Below are 17,505 nucleotides of genomic sequence, written 5' to 3'. Positions count from 1 at the left end.
TACCACAAAAGCCTTCAGATACAATGAATCTCGAGGCGATTCGAGAATGGTACATGCCGTGGTATTAAATTTATGGGTTGTGATTTCAATTCAATTCAAGTGTTAAAACATAACACTGTTATTGGCTTAATAACCTTTGTGAAAGTAAAAATGTTATTTGGCAACTTCACGTATTCAGTTCTTTGTCTAGAAGTACTGACAGGAATATTATGTACCTTCCGATAGATCCATTAATTTCTCCATGGTTTATTATCGTTGAGATATGCGATAAAGACAAAAAGACAAAAGCGACCTTGGAAACGCAAATACCAAAATTCACATGAAAAATTAAACATTTAACTGCATTCAGCACGCAAATAAATTATGTTGAGGCTTTGTCCTTTTATCTAATTTTTTGTGAGAATTTTTCGTCTTTTGTCTGAAGACCCTCAAGGAAGATAACAGCGGAAGAGCGTTCTCCTTTATTTACCACATGAGTCACCTCTTCCGACGTGAAGAAGATCAAGTTCACGTGAAAATTATAGCTACTCATGTGATTCACCCAAATTATAAGCCGAAAAAGTGTTTATTACTTCACATAATCACACAACTCACACTATTAACTTAATTACAAACATAAGTAATAATAGTCTCTATGACAATTTTTTTTCAATATTTTAACTAACAGATGTTAAATTAATTTATCATTTGAAAAGTAACTGTCATTACACGGAATAATCAAATCGATTATAATGCCGTAACCACTCACTATGTCATTAAAATGACATTAGTTTTCTTCAACTTTATTAATGGAAGGAGATCCATTGGGAGTTGTTTCTTTTGGAGACGGCAGAGAGGTGTAATTTGTGTTAAAATCCGAAGTTACTACTTTAGACTTACATGAATTTAGCTTGATTTTGTAACTTTTAATAAATAATACATGGATAAGTAAATGTTGATCCTAATTACAGTGTAAACATTGTATACAATGAAAAAAGTCACGTACACTTATTTTATGCGGATGACCACAAGCACGATTTTTTGGTAACACTTTGTGGTTCTACTGTTTGACCCACAGACCTTACACAAAAACATATTTGATGACCCCAGGCGGATCCACAGATTCAACCAATTAAAAAATCTGACAGTTCCAAGAAAACACAACGCTGATGTTATGATATTCAATTAAATTATCGTATAAAAAATCTACCCACTACAACAAAATTTTAAAGAAACTGAGGCATATGGATCTAGCGCAGCAATTATAGATAATCACGGAACAGGTTTATCGATTAATTATTTTCACTTATTGTTTTGAAAATAAAATTTTTAACGACCCTGATTCATGACACAAATACATAGTTAATTTTGTAGTCTGTTTTGTTTTCACAAATTTGCATATATAAACAAACCAACGCATGATATTGATCGGAAGTATTACAAATAAAACATAGAAAAATAAAAAAATAAGAAATAGAACAAAGAAATAATATTAAATATGACAAGAGTCCCAAATGCTCACAAGAGTATAGACTGTGGAAGCCGTCTGCCGTCACTACTAATATTATTAGGCAAATTCTTGATTCAATTTAAAATTGWGATAACTTACTATCAATAAAAATAATCCTTGAAGTCGAGTCAATACTATCAGCTAGCAAAAATAAAGTTCTAGCGATGAAAACCACGTGTTTCAATATCGGTTTCCAGCACCGACTCGCACTCTACCACGGTGAACAGAAAACTGAGTGACTTGAGTCATAAAACTGGCACATATAGTGGCTCTGCTATAAGCAGGTAGTTGGTATAAAAGCGATCCGACAAACAGGACTGAAACTTGTATTTAATGCAGGCGAGCTAAACAGCTGCATTCATAGCTGGAACAACAAAAAACTTCTACTCTTTTCGTATTTGTCATGGAGGACACGTTGAGACCTGCCCGAAGGATGCCTCCGAAGAAGCTGCATGCTGCATGTTCAGAGAGCATAATTTTTATTTCTCTTTCGCTGCACCTTGAGTACTGCGAGTGCAAAAATTATGCATTTTGTCAAGAGGAAATGWTAATGTAAATTATTACAGACAAGTCATCTTGTAGATAACACCCTTTAACACGAAATAAAAAGGCTTGCAGTAATTAAGCAATTTAATAAATTTGTTGGTGAATGCGAGCCAGCCCTCCAACAAGGTTTACCTACCGCATTGTTCTTTAATTATTTCAATCTCAACGGTCGTCCTCTTTAATAAATCCCGATTAAAACCATGGAAAATAACAGTACTTGTTAAGGATATAATTTAAAATGATCGATTTCATCACGTTTTGGAAAAGTATACCAGCCTCGTACATAAAACATGGTGAAAAGGTGAAATTATTAAAACCTTACATGGCAATACACATATCGTGTCCGTTTTATTACTATTGTAATAATTATTTGACCCCAGTGGAAAGTGTGAATTCGTTCAGTCATAAATACTCTAAAAAATTATTTTCACTATCCATTGTAAATAAAACTTATAACCGTTTGAATAATTTAGAAAGGGTCAAAATGAGCATTCGTAAAGAAGTGTGTAAAACAATACAGACAGGTGTATATTAAATTATTAGCTAATTCTGTGAAAAGTAAAAAATTGACTTGCTCAATAATTTTACGAACACGTTTAAGTTAAGCCATTGTTAAATAATGATCATTAAACTAACCTAGAGTTACTTAATACTGAATATAAATCAAATGTTTTAGTTAATTATTGCAAAAGTGATAAATTCTTTGGCGTACAGTAAATACATTAAATATGTAATAATATAAAATAAATAATCAGATTTCAAACAAATTGTGATAATAATTAGCGAGTAAAATATAACAAAAATTATTTTTAATCAATATGACGTTGTTTATGTTTATTATTAATGATAAAACAAAATTATCAAACTGGCTTTTGAATTAGTATCTATCATTTCAAGTGAATTTTATTACTCACGCTCATGATCCATATTTAATTACTGATATTTATAGCAATCTTGAATACTCCAGAAATACCAGTTTCTAGTGTCATTATCAATGTTTTAATTTAAATACTAAATATTAAATATTAGACACGAATACAGAATTATATAAAACAGCAACCTTTTACAGGTAGCACACCTGTGAATTCATAAATAGCTAGTGGTAAAATGTTTCCGAAAAGAAATTTCACAATGCTTGTCACAGTCTGTTACAAATTAATTTGGAGATATTTCATGGCCAAATGACAAGTTATTATATCATAATTTACTAAATTGGAGTGGCTACCGATTTTGATTAGATCGTAATCAAACTGCATTTGACACCCAGCTGTTCAGTCATGATTCTGATTAGTTATTTAATTGGGAAGAAAATCGAAAAAGCTGTATTTCTTCTTCTTGATAGACTTAAAATTCTAGTTGTGTTCTTGTGTASAGCTTCATCTCTTACCTTCACTAATCTCTCTTTAATAGTCTTTTAGATATCCAACAAAACGAATAATATATCGCAATTGCTTTAATTAAAATAACTACTGGAGAACTCCTYATTCTGGTTATTGTTAGGTTAGTCTTTTTGATTTGTTGAGGATCTTTTATTAACGCGGAAGTGATACCAACGTCGTTAATCATGCATAAACAACTATTTAAAACTTTATTATAGATAGTCCGTGGAAATTGCATTGATAGATTATATCTAAATGCTATTATTGTAGCATCAAATCTTGGAAAGTTTATTATGTACACGACAGTATCATTCAAGGTTACGAGATGTCTTTTCTTTTTACACGAACAAAAAAAATCGACGACTTACCCCAATTTAGACAGTTTTCGCTTTCTGTAATGTCCACTCCGGGATAATCTTCACATGCAACACAAAGAACCAAGAACACACAGGGTTCAAGTCAGAGGTTAAACCTTCGGGTGATTTAATGCAATTCCGTATTTGGTTTATGTGTATATACCAGAAAGGTGATAAATGAAACGGTTGTATCAAGTTTTTAGTCCAATACCATTATCATCACTTTAACTAACTAATGAAGTGGGTTCTGAATAATGCATCCCAGTGATGAGTTATTTTTCTATAAGAACTTTGAAAGTTGTCACCCTTGGCGCAATATGAGCACCATGTGGCCTGTAAGTATTAAATTCTCTCTGAAACGTATCAGTTTCATCCCTATAAAATTGTTGTGGTCGGAGTTGTCGAGTCAAAACAGAACCTTACCTTTGATCGTCGTTTTTTACTCACCTGTATTAGTGATTGCAAAACACGTATATCCGGTACAACACCAACAGTTATCTACTATTACSGAMTTGAAAAAATCAACACAATTTTCTACTCGACTTGATCTAACGAGACGTTTTTCACCCATTYAAATCACGTACTGCAATTTGCAACAGATTCAGCAACAATGGAAACCTACTTAAGACTTTGATGTCACACGCAGACTTTAAAATTAACAGAGAGGTCAAGACAATTGCACCTACGATTGAGTTTTTAATTAATACTAAGTCGAGAGGACATTTACCCTATTAGTTAATGATGCAAGACGAGTATTACTCGTAGGAGTCTGTCCAGTTGAGGTTTTTTAACCTCAACTAATCACACTCAAACCGTGCTAAAATTATTTCTTTCGTGATARAATCTCCTTTAATAAATAACTAAACATTTCGCTTAATTGATATTAGCGAATGYAGTGACTAATCTCGCATCTCTTTTGCATCTGTAACCAGGAAATGGGAATACCAGTTTCGGTTCAAAGCTCACGGTAAATCGATTAAAGGTCTTCCGGAGGACCACTACCACATCTTGTGCGGTCTTCTTCTAAGTGAGAACCATCACAATGGGGCGAGGGAGAGAGCCTCGGGCTAAAGCACTCTTCAATTTTTCTCGTTACCGATGTCGGCGGCGCCAGACAGGCCTTTATATACAAAAATAAAGACGAGCCGGCCTCCGACAGTCAAATAACAGGAGAACTTGTTTAGGTGTGACACCCGCACACAACATTCGWTTCTTGAGAACGGAATCGTTCGCTCGTTTTACACGCAATGCGCGAATGCTAAACGGATGTGCGTGCAAAATACGAATTGTATAGTTAGACTGTGGGAAGAATTGAACCACCAATAACGAACACACCTCGTAAAACTGCGCCTAATTTCCGTTGCCGCAATAATATAAAAGATTTGCATAATAAATTTTTAATAAGGCGCTAATGAAGAACAATGGATGATAGCCATCGTGATTGATATCAGGCTTATACAAAATAGTTAAGTGTTGGTCACACCCATTGGCTCGTTTGAATAAGAACTGGAAATGGTAATATTTCTGGTATCAAGTTCACAATGTAGAAGCCAAAAGAATTATTAACTGGATTAGAACCAAAATTTCCTGAAATAAAACGATTTGAGCAGAATTTTCAAGAAGGTATAAAGATAAATACAAAAAAATTGCGGATTGGTACTTTATATTTTCCATTTTAATTGAATTATTATTTTATGTATAAGTAAATTTAACACTATTTGTAGCTGAGACAACCTGTTTAAGTAACTGTCACTTATTTATAATTATAACTTTATAAGGCAATTAATTTTTTAAATTCAACACCTGAATGTATTTATTAGTGTGTATGTAGCAGTTATTTATTATCTGCTTAATATTGAGATGTGATCACAAAGAATAAAAACGTTTCGGATCAGAAAGTGCAAAGCAAAGTCGATTGAGCGTATATCAAGATTAACAATAGATTTCTCATTAATGAATTAAATAAGCTCGAATGATCATAAAAAGACTTTCACGTGCTTTCTCGAATCAAATTTAAGAAACAATAATAAAAATTATTTGCGGAATAACAATTGAATTGCTTTCTGTAGGAATGAACCAACGATTTTATTGTCGTTGGGTTATCTTTATTCCTTCGTTACGAGGTATATTCAAACAAATCAGCCGACACGAAATTATCTCACATTTAATATGTTGTTGGGTGTTATCTGTTGAATTTAACATAAACACAAGGCGGATGCTGTCAGAAAGTGAACAAAAAGTTGATATATCTTGTTGGATGATGGTCCGAGTCGGCGGCGCCTTTCTGACAGAAAAATAGCCTCTTGAACCCCTCGGAGAGTTCCATCAAGTTTGGAACCCACGATTCTAATAAATTCAATAAGCCAGTCGACCCCGACTGTATTATTGTTCATCATGTGAATTATTTTCAAGGGTTGTAGACGTTGTTACTTCTCTGAACCGGTTTTGGACTTTTAATTTCTTAGCTGAAGGAAGCTTCTCATTCCTTATTCAAAAGTTGAAGGTTTATGTTTACCTTATAACGTCGTTGATGGGAACTTAACACGATGTATTTTTTAGTTTACGAGCTAATATCCAAAGGAACGATTTTAGTTCTATGGAACCCAGAAACGAGGTCAAGGTACAAATTGCCCTCCAACAGAAAAAAATATAAAGTATTGAGTAACCAAGACTCTTATTAGATAACCGTATTTTTTCTAAAGGTTATATCTACAGGTTAGCACCTTCATTTATCTTCATCTCGTTAATAACTTAATTATTTCGGTATTTCCGCACTTTTTGTTTCAAAACAAATTACTTCTGACGATACATCAAAAAACGCATCGAAATCACTTCGGTTGCGTCAATTTCCTGCTTCTAAATCATATTTGTTAACCACTCATGTCACATAATTACAGATTCCGACTCACTGAATGTATTATAAAATATTTGTGGTCGGCTTGAAATAATTTGTGGCCTATTGTTTCCCATTGTTATACGCAAGMAACTGTTTTAAAAGTCACATCGGGTGTTTTACAATGTTACATTGTTGACACGGTTCGAGGGTTTAAAGAGCGAAAAGAATTAACTCTAGAGTAAATTTTTATATGAAATATGTAATGAAAGTTGCTAACTTCATTATGTCCGTATAACTGTCTGACATCCGCAATTTCTTACGCACCTTGTTTGTTTTTCGTTTCGTGCAGATGTCGTTGGTTAATTAATGTGACCGAAAGCTGTCGTCCACAGCAATTTCTCAAGAAAAAGACGTGAAAAACAAGGGAAACATAACAAAAATTATCATTCTTAAAACCATACTAATTCTAAAAAATATGTTTCATTTGAAAAATGAGTATCCATCCAGCAGCGAAAAAATATGACACTTTCTTCTCAGCTGGTTCTAATATTATGATGTCAGCACTTTTAATTTCGATTAAAAGTCTGTTTTGAAATTTTCTTGTTGAGAAATCCTGCATATTTTTAGAGGAACCGGCTCAAATCATCATTTTGTTGGCATTGTCAATACCTCTGTTTGCACTTGATAATTAATTAACTATGTAACAAAMGACGCTGATTTTAAAAATAAACATTACACTTACATTCAGTCATGTGTACTAAAATAATATTTTTACCATTGCAGAAATAATTGGCAGTGCATGCCATTACATACCTACTTTTCACAGTATTGTCTACAAACATTTCTCAGTCAACAATTTCACTATCTCCATACGTTCCAAACCTGAATTCAAAAAATAATAAAAATTTAATATTCTAGTTGTCTGATACGAAGAATAAATACCATGACTGAGTTATTGCCAATAAATGTTAAAACTTCATTATCTGTCGGATTTTATTTATTACGTTATTTTCTCGGTAGATTTCTTTGCGAATTTTTTTTCGTCACACCCAAAGCAATTATGATTTGAAATATTTGTCCGTAAATGTTTGTCCCTGAACAAATACAAATCCTTTTTGACTATTGTAACACAAATCTCTTCATCAATGATGGCAATTAGCGTTGTTTTACTGTTGGCAGGACAATACCTGTCTATCTGTAAAAGCTTTATGCCGGTACCCTCAGAAGTCTCAAGATATCTTTACTTGATATCTGCCTTTCTAAACACTACTGATGTACCACTCTCTTTTATTTTCCATTCAAACMATTTTCAATACAAATGCAATTAGACAGTACACATTTTTGGTTGTTCTAGTTTAAATATCCAAGCCCCTTGTTTTCTAACGTATTTAAATTTCTTCGCTTTATGACACTGTTTGTATTCCACACCGGTTTAAGTACGTTTTTGTCCTCGTTTCTTGTCATTATTTTAAAGATAGTACAACACAGTTTTATTTTCTTTTTCTTACTTTATTTCCTTATTTGTGTTTTAAATATTTAAGGTATAATTGTAAAATTGGGATAAAAACTGATATACAGGTGCTTTTTCTTCATAAAATAAAGTATCAAGTTAATCTTCATCGCAGATGCGGAGACAGCGGTTGGTCTTAGTAAATATTATCCCACAGGAAATTCCTTCCCACACTTATGAAGCCATACACGAATAAAAAAAATGTTTTAACCACTATATTACATTTACAAAATATAGTATTAAACTTCCAGATCCATTGACCTAACGGAAACCATTCTGTCGAGGAAAGTCGGTGTTTAAAGATTCACATGAAGAACTAAACATACTCTACAGTCTTCACAGTTACAAATTAAGTATTCCAACGTGACTTGAGTGGAAAATAGTGTAGTTGCGCCGTTCCGGCAAAAGGGCTGCAACCATCGCGTGTCTAACAAGTTTTAAAATTTTGCCTGCATTATAGAAGAGGTCAAAGGTTTGCTCTACCACTCGTCCGTGCGTGAATATTACGTACCTTCTCGCGGAAGAATGAAGATTTTACGACGCTACTTAACAACCGCATCTATAAAACATCATATCCTTATTTCTTTCCTTAATTAACTTTTCCAAACGAAAATATTCGCAGTCATGCGACAACGCATTAGCTTTAATTAAACTTTAAATCGGCCTCTAATTAAATGACTTACCACAAGTAACACTCTTAAACCAGTTGATCATGATTTTGAACATGCTTGATCGATTTAGCGCATTGCATTAAAAAAACTTATAACGGTAATCGGCTGTATGGTGCTTTGGCATATGCAGCTGATTACAAGGAGAAAAAGCCGCGTTTAAATTGCTCCAGAACTGGCCCAACGCCAATCTTTTCCCGAAAAAAAGGCAATTGCATGACCGGCTGTGCCTCGTATCTAACTTCATCTTCAAAGCATACCACGACCATTCATTGATTATTAATTGCTGAGAGATTAAATTAACAGAGCGTACACTACCCAATCTTTAATTTGTTATGGAGAAAAAATGAACTAAAAACGAAAACTGYGGCATTGTATATACAAAGCACACTTCATCGAAACCACTTTTTTTCTCCGGCAATGATTAGGTCAGTGGGCCAAAGCCAGAGGTACTAACAATTAGAGAGCTTAAGTGAAAAAATAAATAAAATCGAATTCTTTYCTATTTTACAYGAATGTTTTTCAATGTTGAGTCGGAAGATGCTGTAACAGTTGTCTTGTTTACTCGTATCATTAAAAGTTATAAAGCGAAAGTGAAACGGAAAAGTCGAACGTGCGAATGAAAAATACCAAATTAAATAGATTAAGAAATTATGTAAGAGACTCGCCGAATGTTTTAATTATTAAGTAAATGTTTTATTTTCTACCAAGCGAGACTTTATTTCTTCGTTTTTGACTAATAATGTGGTACAGTGCCCGGCCATAAAATTTGAGCCACTATTCACTTAAAAAAATATTTTTTTTATTGTCATAATACTATCACCACTGTCAGGCATCAAACTGTAGTCAATATGCCATCAGTTAAACATCGTTAATCCCCCGAATAAAAATTAACTGCACTCTAGGGATTCAAATAGTTGTTTACTCCCTTGATACATAAATAATCATTATGTTTTAATTTGACCATATACCATATTTAGTTGTTCACTTTTATGTATCGAAAGATCAAGATAATTTGTAATCGAGTCATCCTTGGATACAAAAACGTATGTCTGTGAAAAAAAAAAAACAAGTCAAAAGGTAGGTAAAATAGCATGATCAAAAAAAATGGTGATTTTAATAACTCAGTTTATGATTTACCTTAAAAAAAGGTCCTATTAATACGTCGACAACTAAGTCAAGTCCATTTTGCCGTTTTACCTTTCGACTTGTAATTTTATYTGACGTTTAACGTGCAGTTATTTAGAAAACAGACATACGTTTTTGGACCCAAAAATGACTATTATAAATTATCTTGATCTCTCGATATAAAACAACACAGAAGAAGGAAAAACACAGGATACGTTTTTCCCTCCACAGTTATTGTATGAAYAATGTATTTCCCCTTTAAAGGTTGTACTTCCGTAAGAGATAAATATTTTTCCTCGAGACAAAGTTAATAAGCACCTCTCATAATTCACCAATAATAGTCGTCGTGAATTTTGTTGACATTGACTGATTTAGCGCCGTTTCGTAAATAAAAAACTACGAGTATTAATGTTCGGTTAAAGGTGATGATATTTTTTTAAATATTTGTTTAAGTAATGTGTGATTTACGACGTTTCATAGAAGAGACGTACATTAAAAATATGAAATAGTATTTAACGTTTATTTTTTTTTTAAACATACCTGTGACTGGCTGACTTAAATGCCGGAAAAGCCAAGTGCAAAAAATTTTTAAATAGTTAAAACTGCTTGTCAATCTTATTCAAAAAATATAATTATCTTTCTACGTTAAAAGTAACTGTTAAAGAAAAGAAAATAGTTGTGTTCATTTTTCTAAAATACAACAACTGTAAATCCAAGATATTGACCGAGAAGTCTTAACTGGTATCAAACCCTGAACCCTGTATTATAATAATTTTTGCATACAGGTGATAAAAAAATCAACATTAGTTCCAGTTGAAATATYATTTAGAAGAATTCACATCCGATTAAATCAAACGTCGATGTTCTGTTCCCTTTTTGCATAATCGCCAACTAAACTCAGCACGAGTCTGCTATTAATGGTCTAAATAAACAAATCGACTACCTACCAAAGATGTTATTTCTCCAAGAAGTTTGAAACGGTGTTGCAATTTTATACGTTACGTTATGTATAGTGATCTGTGACGTCTTATTTTGCATCGGGAAGTGTCAATTTTAACGATCATGTCTTGAAGAAATTACTAAGTTMAGCATGTGGATGTTAACGGTACGTTATTCGAACGCGTAGAATATTTAAATAGTGATTTACATGGAGCTATGATCCTTTAGTGCAACTACATATAGTCACAGTCTCGGAATAATTAAATAATTACAGAGATTTTTTTCTTATTGACTTTGCATGACTTCCGCCTATGTCGAAAGTAACATTAAGAGATTCAACGACCATTTCAAATTTCAATTCCTATAATCATGACCGACTGGCTACCAGTGCGATTGCATTGCTAATTAGGCTAATGAGCATCAGGTCGAAAGAGTGGACAATTAAGCCAACTTCAATTCTGGAATTTATAAATATTACCCAAAACAAAGAAAATGTCGGCCTCCAAAAAAATCTTTCTGCATCATTAACAGAATAGTTAGGTAAGTAAATTTCTACATCATAAATTTCAGTTTAATGGAAATCTGTCAAGAAGTGAATTACCACTGATTATCATACAGACAGCAGGTTATGGTCAGTTTCAGTGAGAAAAAATGAAAAACAACAAGGCTTCGCCACCACGCTCACTGAATCATATCAAATCAATATTTGGATATTGTCATTAAAACCATTTTCTCTCAGATAAAAAAATGTATGTACGCAAACTCGTTCTAGTGAATAAATAAAAGAGGTGTCATTGATAATTTTCGCGGCAATTACATCCTTTTGATTTTATCCTGCACGTCTCGCTAGAAGAATACGTTTTGACCTTATCGGGGATCTACTTTGATCATTGTCCACTTTATTTTGTACATACAACAATTAACAGTTACATTTGCGTAACTGTTGGGAAGACTAAATCTCGTTGTTTACATCATGTATGAAGTTCATTATGCGAGTTGAATGCACCATGAACCACATCATGCTTTACAAGATCTTTTCATCGTGCATGTTCTGTTTATCTCGTGTTTAATTAACAGAGACCGCAGCCTCAAGGTGGATTTTTACAAATTACACATTGGACGATCGATCAAACACACAGTAGATATAATGCGAAAAGTATCACTGACTCAACAATATAATTCCACATTTTGTGTGATTATCGTATGCTTTATAGAGCGGCAAAATATTTTTCCAGATAGCAATCGTATGACGAATTTATTACCATAAAGCGGCAACAACTATTCCAGAGTACTAGAATTTTGCAATTTTATCGCTTTATCTCAAAAGGAAGAAGGAATGTCCTCCAAAGTGGTTTATTTATTTCATCTTAAAGTCAACACTTAACTTTCGATCGCTTTATGTGTCAATTCTTCTACGCAACTAATCAGAAATTTTGAAAAAATTACAARTTTCCTTCCGGTCCGGATGTAGGAATGGCACTGTCTGGTTTATAAACCATAAAGCGTAAATTTTCCGCATCACGAAGCCGCTTCAACATGTAAAGCCCTTTAAACATTTCCATCTTAAAAATAAATTAGAATAATGTTAGATTTCTAAACCCATTCGTTTCGGTCATTGTTGTAGTGCGAGCCTATCATAAGATAGACGAATGACAATAGCTTTCTAAGCTTTCCCTCAATTTAATTTTGCTCTTAAAACGTTGCAAAAATACAAATCCCAATGWTACTTTAAAGTGGAGTACTGGGACAAGTATTATGTAGGTGCGATACGCATCGTTCATTTTATTTATAGTTAACTGTGAGCACATATTATAATAATAAAACGCTTTGTTAACGGAAATGTGACGCATTTTGAATTTTTTGAACCCGATTTCGTAAATTTTGCAACATCCTTTAATATACCTACTTCCGGCCTTAATTAAAYCTGAACATCAATGATTTTTCAGTACAAGCACAAAGGTTAATTGCACTGCAAATGTTATGAGAGAAATGTTTTTGTGGCTAGTCAACGCTTCCATCTGATGCATACATGCAAGTAATGTAAGTCGTGCATAAAGGACAAGACACACTTCTTATTTTAAATTAATAGCCACTCAAATGCTAAATACACACTGCCTCGAGTTAGTCGTAAGCAAAAGAATGGAATGTGATATAAAAATAAAAAAACTTAATCTTTCAAAGATTATCTTATTTATTATCAATTATCATAATATAATTATGTATAAAAAGTAAACGCCAAATTTATGTTTACGTAGGTGAAATTAAGTACTGCTACCTGAACTAAAACCTTTAATGAGTTCTAAATGGGAACGTAATTAAGCTGACTTCCTTTCGGCAATACTGCAATCAAATTTATTGGCTTAGTTCCGTGAAAAGTCAAGAAAGTTTAAAATGTGCATTTTTATAAAAGCTGGAATAAATGCTAGGGAAAATTCAACTAAAATTTTATCTTGTAACTTACTCGGTTATAGAAGACAAAGCATATTTGTTTATTTCCATAAAAAAAAGTTTTAAAAAATAATTCACTGTAAATCGTAATGATTGTTTTTATTTATTTGTGATATAAAATAGTGATACACTGCCAAAAGACCAGCAACATCTTCGAAGTTGAAAAAACACACTTCCCATGATTCAGATAACCTCAAATTATGACTAAGTCAGAATCTAAAATTTTGACTCTTCGTAAGTSGAGTATCTAGAGAAGTACGTAACATAAAACTGCCGGTGGTTACTAAGCAGATCAAAGTCTATTGCCACGTCGAGTTTGGTCAAGAGCGGGTGTGCTGACCGTGTACATTATAGTTTTTTCTGATTTTTGTCAGAAAGAAAATCAAAAATGCAAGTGCAACAAAATGTCTTATAAAACGAGTGTATACAGTATTTTTTTCTACTTCGGTCTGTTAGTTTTATGCAAATTTCTGTTTAAACACAATTTCATTTCACATGAAAGTTTTTTTTTTGTGTAGGCATCTAATACCCTTCATTAAAACACTGTTTCTGATATTTTAATAGTCATTAAAGACGCAATGTAACATTATTATTTTGTCAAACTGATAAATACCAAATAAAATTTCATGAATTACGTGTGTAATTTGACGTAATTTTATTGAAGAATAATATGTATATATTGTATATGTGTATAAGTGTCTGTTACGGTTTAAATAGCTTTACTTAATTGTTATATGCATATGCGTTTTTTCAAGAAACTTATGTTAAATTACAAAAATAATTTTAAAAAATACTTACCTTTTAGATAAATTTAATTGGGTGTGCTAGAATCTCACGTTGAATATTTTAACAGGAGGAGCACTTGGCCACAAAAAGTGTCTCTGCTTCGGAACTTCAATGTTAAGAATTGTATAATTCGTCCCTAAAACAACAAATCCAATTATTTTTACATAATAGAGTTTGAGTAAAATACCAAGTAGTGATAAAAATTCTGTCAGTGTTTCAGGATTTCTCTCCGTACAAGACAAAATAAATTCACTTGCACCACAATATTTAAACAAACAGTTCACTGCATTTACTAAAGGTTCGAAGATAATTTTATCATACACTACATCAGCTGCAATGATGCTATCAATGTGTCCTAAACTTTGACACAAGTCTTTATTAATATCCTCCCAAGGTAAATTAAATACACGCACTAAACAATTATTTATACAATCCTCAAGCAAGCACTGTTCATTTAAGTTATAGTTTTTGTCTGCATGGCTGCTGTTTAAAATAACGTTATCACAYAGTGTGGTTAAAACTGAAGTATGGCAATCTGTTAAATAAACAGTTTTAGCTTTGGTGTATGTTGAAAGAACAACTCCTGTTAGACCGACTCCTGATCCTAATTCTAATACCACTTTTGAATCAAAATAAGAAGAATCAGCAATGATCCATTCAGATAAAGCTAATGATGCCTGTAAAATATATCTTAGAGACATATGTAAGTCTGATTATAATGTAATACCTGCCAAGTTCTTAATCCTGTTGTACCGTCAGATATTAAATTAACATTTTCTTTCAAAATTATATCTTTTTTGCCATTTTCAATGTGGTAATGTTTAAAATAAATGTTTGAGCAGGGAAGCGCCACCAATCGACCATACTCTTCGTAAAGAATATCATGAATTACAGAATCCTGTTTCACTAGGTATTGTAATATATGCTTTAAAAAGGCTTTTTGGTATTCTAAATTGGTCGGATATTTTAAAATTTGATCCAATCGAACCGTGTTTTCAATTAATTCTTCTTGAAAGTTTATATTTAAGTTATCAAAGTACTGAAAATTGAATTTTACGGTAGTCGTACATTTAGGTTAGAATTAAATACATACCGACAAGTTGATTTCTTTTATAGGAACGTTACACAAAAACTGTTTTTTAATTTGTTGCAGTTTTTCTAGATAATCAACATCTTGCATTGCGTTTAAGCTACAAAAACTGCATTAAATAACCGAAATTTTTGACTAACCACTGACAACTGACAGCTTGCTGATGTTAAGTAAAATCAACCAAGGTCTTCTTAATATTGACTCTWTAAATAAAAAAAWTTTTTGATAAAAGAATTAAATAAAACAAAAAGTAAATACCTATTAACTCTGTCGGTTATTATGAGCTAATAATGAGAGTAGTAGTCTTGTTTGCATGGTGTACTATTAGTTGRAAACATTTTCAACATTTTAAAATAATAATAATTAAATTGTGCTTGTAATATAAATTGTTTGTTCCTTTTATAAACACACTTTTTTTAGGCTTTATAGACTATTTTGTACAAATTAGTGTAAGTAAACAGGTTTTTCTTTAAAAGCGCCATCTATTTAATATCTATATAAAAACAATTATTTCAGCTAAGATCTTAACCAACACTGTAGTATACTTTTCATTCTGGTGCTAAGACCTTATAAAAAGTTTCATTTAGAATTAAGAATCTTGTTTTTTGAATGCAAAAAACTTGGATTTGCTCACATACTTTTTTATTCTTTTAATTCGAGATCATTTTTGTTTATTGGGTGACATCTAGAAAACAATGATAGAGTTATAAAAGTCTAAACCAAGGTCCCGTCAATACGTAAATATTATATTCTAAATATTTCAGTCACAGGTTGTTCCAGTATTTTTTCAGCACAGTCCTAAACGCTAATTATTAACTAGTTTTAGGTTCAGAAATTTCAGTTGTCGGTTCTTTGAATGCTGACTGCAAAAACCTGAACAATCAAAATGTATGTAACTACATAACCTTACTTTTGGGTTTTATTCAATCTTAATTAATAAAAAAAAAAGAAAAAGAAAACATAAAATACAGATACATAGAAAGTAAGTACTGCCATTAAGCTTTTTATAGTATATACAATGGTACTGCCTATCCCAATACCAAGTTTCATATCTACATATTTTTTAGACTGTTAAAAAGTAAAGCAAARAGTTAGAGCWTGAAATTTTATTATAAGAATGAACATCATCAATGACTCCATCCACAGTTTGAAAATCTGATAATATTAAGGTTTAGGTTGATCAAATAGTGGACCTGGAATCTGGTGCTAATTCATGTGAATAAAGGAAATAGGAAAAGACAAGTACCTACTGTAATCCAAAGGTCCAACTTGCTTCCATTGATCTTTCCTTGCACTACAGGATATACTTAATGTCAATTACTGGAAATATATTTCTATGAGTTTATTGACGTTTTTTTTCACTTTCGTTATTTATGTACAGTGGCGGTTATTGAAAAGTAATACACGGGATTTTGACACATCCTCYCAAAATTTAAAAAATTGCATAATGTAATTTTTTCTTTGTCGTGATTGTCAGTGTCACTGAAAACGTCACTTTTGACAAATTGTCGAATGTACAGAAATCTATTATTATTACAAGATTAAGAGAGAATGTCCCTCTACGAATCATCGCAGAAGAAATAAATGTGAACAAAATGACTGTCTTTAAAACAAAGAAGAAGATTTTAGTGACATTTTAAACATGACAGTGATTGTCAATTTCAAGGGAACATTTACAACGCCAAAATTTTTTTATTTGTCAAGTGTATTACTTTTCAATGGCCGCGACTGTACGGAAGAACACATACAGAAATAAAAGAAAACAAAAACTGACTAAATGACGTGTTTTTAAAGTCTGATGGTACATACATATTATTTTAAAGAATGAATGCTTTAAGGTCTTATGAAATGAGTTTTGATACTATTTTTTGTAATTTGCTCTCTTTATGCCGTTTAAGAAAATACTTTAATTATTAATAATTAATAATTTTTCTACTGTTGTACACTTCTATTCAAAAAAAAAGCGTACAAGTAGTGAGTCCAATTTTGGCTAGATTGTCATATTGTAAACTTATCTTTTAATCGTTGTTACTTAGAAACCATAACTAAAACCTTACTGATAGCTGGATTTCATCGATGTATTTCACAGAGATTTTAATGTTTAAATTTTTTTCCCTATTACACAACCATTACCAATTACTACAAACACAATTTATAAACTTTTATTCATAAATTTACAGAAAAAGGCAAGTCTCAACAATCTAACAACAACAATTTCAATAAAGATAACAAACCATTCTATTATTTGGTCATCGTGCGGGTTTTTGCGATCATTTCAATTTAGTCTACGGGGCATAAATTTCATCGTTCGCTAAACTTTTGCACAACTT

The 17,505-nt window shown here is 32.1% G+C and overlaps 1 protein-coding gene and 1 long non-coding RNA gene across 3 annotated transcripts in view; one reads left to right on the top strand and one right to left on the bottom strand.

The window, feature by feature from the left end:
• Nucleotides 1-14,221, bottom strand: part of LOC123012164 (MICAL-like protein 1) — a 30,143-nt gene extending 15,922 nt beyond the window's left edge. Inside the window, exon 1 of one of the 2 annotated variants that reach the window (XM_044410007.1) lies at nucleotides 14,098-14,221. The gene's annotated coding sequence lies outside the window, so the exon portion shown is untranslated. Of the gene's footprint in view, nucleotides 1-1,588; nucleotides 1,748-14,097 lie in introns of those variants that run through there. The other variant, XM_044409999.1, reaches the window with a different exon arrangement.
• A 1,591-nt stretch (nucleotides 14,222-15,812) lies between these two features.
• On the top strand, nucleotides 15,813-16,520 carry LOC123015465. Its single transcript, XR_006413385.1, has 2 exons — nucleotides 15,813-15,945; nucleotides 15,996-16,520. It is a non-coding gene; the product is annotated as an uncharacterized LOC123015465 (long non-coding RNA).
• Nucleotides 16,521-17,505: the final 985 nt, after the last annotated feature.

The sequence above is a fragment of the Tribolium madens genome, unplaced genomic scaffold (assembly GCF_015345945.1).
Source record: "Tribolium madens isolate multiple individuals breed KSU strain unplaced genomic scaffold, Tmad_KSU_1.1 Scaffold_19;HRSCAF=116;Tcas5.2_LG9, whole genome shotgun sequence".
NCBI lineage: Eukaryota > Metazoa > Arthropoda > Insecta > Coleoptera > Tenebrionidae > Tribolium > Tribolium madens.
Note: the sequence above shows the minus strand (reverse complement) of the source record. Positions and strands in the feature narration are given on the sequence as shown.